The 6,766-nt window shown below is 43.7% G+C and overlaps 1 long non-coding RNA gene across 1 annotated transcript; it reads right to left on the minus strand.

The window, feature by feature from the left end:
- Window positions 1-251: 251 nt before the first annotated feature.
- Window positions 252-5,144, minus strand: LOC135365888 (uncharacterized). The gene is made up of 3 exons (XR_010413989.1): window positions 4,964-5,144; window positions 422-509; window positions 252-333 (listed from the first exon to the last, which is right to left on the minus strand). It is a non-coding gene; the product is annotated as an uncharacterized LOC135365888 (long non-coding RNA).
- Window positions 5,145-6,766: the final 1,622 nt, after the last annotated feature.

The raw sequence follows: 6,766 nt of genomic DNA on the forward strand, positions 1-6,766 counted from the left end.
GTCCTTAATTGCATCAGAACCTCTCAATTATAGTTCCTCATAGGGGAAGTCAGCAGAGAAAAGACGCTGCGGATAAATGACGATTAACCGCACTTTATCCGCCCGGATTTCAAAACGTCATATTTCTATCCGCAAACCAGGATGACGCGCGGATATATCAGCACGTCCGCACACCTCTGATTCGTCAGCAAGGCAACATAAGTGTGCCCTGCCCCGACGTCTGACTATACGGGTTACGTAAAGAGCGTGAGTAATCTCGGTCATTATTTATTTACGGAGCCGATTGTAGTGACGTCACATGTGTCGAACACCACAGCCTCGATGAAGCCATTCCTGAAAATAAGTATTTGGGGTTGGTAAAGTATTATCGAAGTTCGCTTGTATGATCACGTTTTTTTTCTTTTTTTTCTGCTCAACTCACGTAGACCTGGTCAGCCTGATATGTAATCCATGAGCCAGTTGATGGCTTGAGTTGCGTACATCTCCTCCTTTGGTGGGATCAGGCACTTCTGCAAATAAATCGATGCCTGCGGGTATAAAGTCTTGTCACACCATGTCACAGTTACATACTGGGTTCGAAAGTGTAAGGCCCACGTAATACGCTACGGTGCAGGGGAGAGGGTAAAGTGTGGAGAAACCACGTGACAAAGTGCCTGTCCCAGTCACAAGGCAGGAATAAGTGGGTATTCACGGACTGGCATGGTGATCTGCCTGGGTCCTCAGAAGAAACCACGTGCCATAACAGTGAGCCGTTACCCCTTTATTTGGGGGTCCGCTCTACGGGCACTAGAGAAAGGAGGATATTGGGGAACTGCGCAGACAGCTGACCTACTTGCCGAGTATATGCATTTCTAAGCATACTGGTTTTCATAGTCGCGGCTGCATACACGCCTCTTTGACGTTGGACGATGTAGTGACATTCAACGTAAGGAACGCTAACATCACTTCGGTTGTAATTTTAAACACGAGGAATGCATACTGAAAGAAACAGAGGTGGTGGGACCAAGTGACGGAATATTTGATGCCGCATTCGTTCCTTAGTGCGGTAATTCGGCAACATTAGCTAGTATGTTTGCAGTGATATGTCAGCTTTTTTGCTTACGAAAGAAGTTTTCCAAACACGTCAGCCTCCTACCCAGACAGAACATTGTGTCCCATAATATTACCAAATCGATCATCCATGTCCGCACCCTAGACACGGAGGTACGGAAGTTCGATACGGATGTGGATATTCCCCCTTGAAAGGCCGTGCTCAAGCTGTCCGACGATGATCCGTCCAGGCCTGGAAGCGGATGCACCTGCGCCGTGTCGCCTGCTCGCAACGGTCGTTACACGTTGCACTGTGAAGTGCAATCATTGTGCAATCGAAACGATGCCGCGGGCGTAATCTGTGTGTAGTTTCGGAATTCAAAGTGTAGTGGTACAGGACTTGATTCAGTTTTTTGGCGTTTTTTAGTTTATTTTGGAATACGCCATGCTGGAATACCAATAGATATTATATTACTATGTGTCTGCGCACACGTTTCGCATTTGCAAATATCGTGAACACGAAACTTGTGCTTGCTATGTTCCGCTAAATCCAGACTAACCGCCCGTGCGGTGTGAATGGGTTTGAGGCGCGATGATGAAGCGGTCTCTGCCTCTGCCGTGGAAATGTGGATTGGACGACCTGATTTTAAATGCAACTGAACCGATGTATTGCGGAATCCCCTTTTCAGTCTAGCAATTCAGGTGAGTTGTTTTCCGCTAGCATCCATATGCCGTTTGACTCATTTCATGCCACACGAGCGACTCTCCCTTGTCAGGTCATCAGTCTGTAGTGCGAAGCTTCAACCACAAAGAAAAGAACGTACTTCAAAACTGCTAACGTAAGATCAGTTTGGTGTAATGCTTTGTGGTTGTCAAGTTTGTTCTTAACGCCTGCCTTAGTAGCCTGCCTTACACCATCAGTTGTTTTTAATGTCAGTTATGTCGAACCTCATGCTGGTGTGCATCTTTTATTTGCTTCGATTTTCCCTGGATTTCTTCTATAGGAAGACCATACTGCACGGCTCATGAGGCGCATGATTCAAGGGTACTGCAGAAGGATTTTAGTGCTCATGGCAAACAGCGTCTCCTCACTCTTCACATCAACAGGCACACATGAAAAGAAGATATCGTTGCATTATTTGAGTAACGCTGTGTAACTAAGTTATATGCTAACATTCCACCTTGGAGGAATATAAGTGTGCTTTAGATTTCTTAATGTCATTTGTGTGAATCTCCTTTCAAGGACGTAACTTGGATCTCATCTCATCTTGCGTACAGTTCCCTGTTGGAAATAGTATAGGCTCGATCTCATTCATTTCTTCGAAAAATTTTAATGAGTGTCAATGAGAAATCAAACTGCCAATTCGTTCAACGTGTGAACACCGACTCTTTCTCATTGACTGAATTGGAAGTTAAGCAGAGAAGCTACCATCGCGAAACCCGGCTCCGCCGTGTTGTGTGGCGAAGACCACATCAACGAAGCAAGGAACCAATTCAACGAATTGGTTTAGAGGGCGTCAATGAGAAATGTTGATTTCCAACTGATTTAACGAGATCCGATGTGTTGTGTATTACAGACTGCGCCAATAGAAGGAATGGAACTGGCCTAATGGATATCAATGAGAAAGTGCTTTCCAATTCATATAATGGGATTCAACATGTTGCGTTACCGCCACTAGAATAATTGAGAAGTCAGTTGCTAATGAAACGAGCGTAATGGTGACCAACTGTACATCATCACTCTCAAATGAAGTAGTTATATATCATTAGGAAGAATGCTGTACGTTCTTGTTGAGGATGCACTAATTCGAACTAATTCAAACAAATGAAATTCCAGGACACGATCCGTATCGAAAATATTGCAAATGAAATTTTAATGCAAATTTGAAATCCAAATTTATTCCGAACAAATCGACTGAGGAGGCGAACAGACCGTCGGCCGCGATATCGCATATCGCCAAGAGGGCGCGTCGTAATACGTTTCCGTGCAGCACCACATAGTGGTTCCTGCGAGTTGAAAATACTTCGCGTTATTTCAAATGTTTGTGAACATATTATCCTCAAAAGTACATGTGCCATGGTACCTTGGTATCACACCTCTTACTGTAAGCTATTTCTAATGCATTCCGTACAAGATTCAGTGGATGTATGTGGACGCGTTCTCCGGACCACCTCCAACGGTCAGCGGATCAATCAGTCTCTCACGAATTGTTGGAGCGTTAGGATGTGCGCGGTCACCCAGAAGCAGTCGGCGTCATTCGTGCTTGATTTCGAGTATTTTACAAGGGCCCGAAACTCGCCAGTTCCTTTGCGGGATAAAGTGAGGCGCTTCATGCGTTTCGCGTCATCGGACGGCAGAAAACGTAATAAATTGAACGTCATGGAGATATCCGGAGGCTAGTGATTACTGATTGGTTCCCATGAGGATGAATTCGTTTTCTGAGTGATGATTGGCCGCTTTCAAATTTGTTCGCGAGCGCTCAAACAGGCGACAGCGCGGCGGCTGTGCCGGTTGGAACCGGTGTCCACAGAGTCGAAGGCGTCCGTTTCGGACGGCTCGTGTTGTGTAGCGGTTGGGTTGGAGTATGAGTTGTGATTTTTCCGGTTTAAAAACGCAAGCTGTGTCATGTGAGTGCCCTTGAACAGTCACAGCTGCCAGGGAAGTTGCCTGCGCAACATTTCTGATCTGCTTCTTGGTGTAGAAACGATTCGAGAGTCCGAACGCCTCGTACCCGATACCCGGTCAACGATTGCCGACAGGTAAGTCATTTGTCATTGCTTGTTGCCTTACAACACCACGTTCACTTCGTGTATTGTGAATAAATTGCTTAACAGTCAGTAAATCGGGACCGGAATACGCTCTGACCGAGACAGACAGCGTAGCTTTGCAGATACGATGGTAGACTATATTTCTGTTCGTGAAACAATATCATCTAAATGTTATGATTAAACACCCGCTCACGTCGTACCACATAAGGGTATGACTATACTGTAAGTCTGACTCTCGGCGATTTCGCTGGACAAGTTTCGTCCGACGTTGACTTAGTAGCTGTTCTGTACGTAGCGCCAAAGCGTCAGGCTATTCGGCATGAATATATCATTGTGAAGTAGCGCAATAAAATGTATTTTTTGTACTAAGGTCGCTCATCACACCCCATGGCTACGAGCTTCTCACAACCCAACCACCGTTCTTATTTTTAGCGTTCAATAGCACCTTTATTCTTTCTATTTGAATTGCAACTTTCACATGCATAGCTGTTTATCTGATACTAATTTTCATCTTGCAGCCACTGAGCTCCAGATCCCAGTAGCAGTCCTTCCAAGAGGCAGTCCGACATTATCAGGCTTCTTCAAGCAAATTCCGGAGCAATATTAATGTCATGTTGTTTTCGTTACAGCGAGTCATGCTGTATACGTCTTGCTTTGTATAACCGCATGTCGCACAATAAAATACTTCATGTGACAAAAACAACCAAGGCTGAGTCGTATTCCTGTAACTCCCACTGCATTTTTGACAAACGCGAACCAAAAAACAGTGAATGGAAGAAAAACAAGGAACAACAAAAGAGGACGGGAAGCAGAGCAGAGAGGAGGGGAGTAGTGAGAGAGAAACGCATAACACATCATTTACGTCATTCGCGACATAATCAAAAAAGAAAAAAACAGGGTGGCTAGTCCTCAGTCATTGGTCCAGCTCCGGAGGTCACGTGAGTTTTCAGCTACAATCGATTTTTACTACAGCTTCGCGCTCCTGGATTTTATCCGTGTCGAAGGTCACTGTCGATTTGTCAAGCATTCCCGTTTTTCAACGTCGCTTTTCATGTTTTTCCCCTGCTAGCAGGCACTACGGCCGTTGATGGGAGGATCGTGCAGTCGGTGCGTTGCCAGCCACGCTGTGTGCAACGGTATGTAATATATTTTGATGCTCACTTACGTTGACATGCTGCTGTTCCAGCACCTATTGCATTATCTTTCGAAATGCTATTACTTGAGGGTTACCCTCGTACGACGCGGCTGGCGTAGGGTCGTCGGCATTTGTCAGCAGGTGCTCAAAACGGAATCTCAACGAAGCTGGATGCCCTTAATTTTCAAGCAAGAAAGGCAAGCTGGACGGGCATTAGAAATCTCCTACGGAACACAGAAGAGCGTCGTCTTTTTTTTTTTTTTTTCGGCGGCAGTGTTCGGACATTGGGCTACATCTCTATGAACTTGCTCATAATGGATTTATGTTGTGCGTGTTGACGATGGACAGAATGCTTTCACAACATGTAAATGCTTATTAAGGTTTCTGTTCTTGGTGTTTACTATGTCATACTAGCGATTTTCAACCGGTTGCTGAATATTCGCTCTTATGAAAAACATCACAAATAACTTTCACCGTTGTATCTGCCACTTGCAATATTTTCACATTTACTGTATTTTTATATGTGTAACAATAAATGTTCACGCAGGAACGGTATTTTGTGTAATTCATTTTTACAGCGACAACATGCTTTCTGATGCAACAGAATAGTCAATGCACATTGAGAAAGTGCATCGGCAATGCGAATTTCAATGTGACTTTAATGGAGAAATCCTTGCTGCTGTACATTCAGCCAAAGGGAAACTAGGCTGGCCTCCAATGGGTACGACCGAGCGCAGTTCCACTTCGTTCACATTGACATTTACAATGATTTCTCATTCAAACCCACTAAATACTTGTTGTTTTCAATATGGTATTTGTCCAAACTTGTTGGTTCGAAACGAGAAATTTTGGTCACTTTCAATGAGAATTGTGAATGTGATATCCACTTAAACCGAATGAGATTTCTGGCCTATTTTGAATTGGACTATTTCCAGCAGGGTTGTGACGCCGTCGACATAGCTGAGGCAAACGACTCTTCTCATCAGAAGCAACGCAAGAAAAACTGAAATTTTGGCACACTGAGCAAGTTAATTATGTGCCAATCTGCCACTTTCGAAGAATATAAGTACATGCGCTTCAGATTTAATAATGTGATTGGCATGCATGTTCTTTGAAGCTCAATGTACAATCTCAAGCGCAGTCTACTTTCCTTTGATGTTTAGGTTGCATCACCTGGCATGACGACAAGATTCATGCACAAAGTAGAACGCAACGTAGAAGCTATCAAGTCGTGCTTTACAGGATGCATCAGAACACCTGCCGCGAAAGATTTGATGAGTTGCCTACAAGGAAGGATCAAGCTGCACAAATTGAAAAGACTGTTGCAAAACTTATTCATATGTCTGTGAGTGTGTACAGAGGAACATTTGCGTTGCATATTGATTACTCCAATTGTTTTGCCACCCTCCATACATCCTTCTAATCGCTTGTAAATGATTTATTTCTGGCGAATTTAGAACACACTTTCGCTCTGATAATTTTGGGTGTATTTGGGGAATTGATGATTAGGGTTTAGTAAACATTAACCATTTCATTTTCCGCAACCTGTTTTTGTTTCATTCAAGAGATTCAAGAGCATGTTCATTATCTAACATAATATCAGGATGTCATCATTTGGAAGTGCTATGATTTTTTCATTCGTTTTTAGTCAGCTCACATTATACTTTGCACAGATTCAATTTGGGATAAGTTGAGGTAGTATTTGCAGTTGATTATAATTTACTTCTTTATAGTGAACATTCTACGCATATTTCTGTGTGTGGGACCGCAAAAATATGTGACATATGTGCTCTGGGAATATAGTTCTTCTGCTGTATGTTGTTCTGCTGTAGT

This window comes from Ornithodoros turicata, chromosome 1 (assembly GCF_037126465.1).
Source record: "Ornithodoros turicata isolate Travis chromosome 1, ASM3712646v1, whole genome shotgun sequence".
NCBI classification, from domain to species: Eukaryota; Metazoa; Arthropoda; class Arachnida; order Ixodida; family Argasidae; genus Ornithodoros; species Ornithodoros turicata.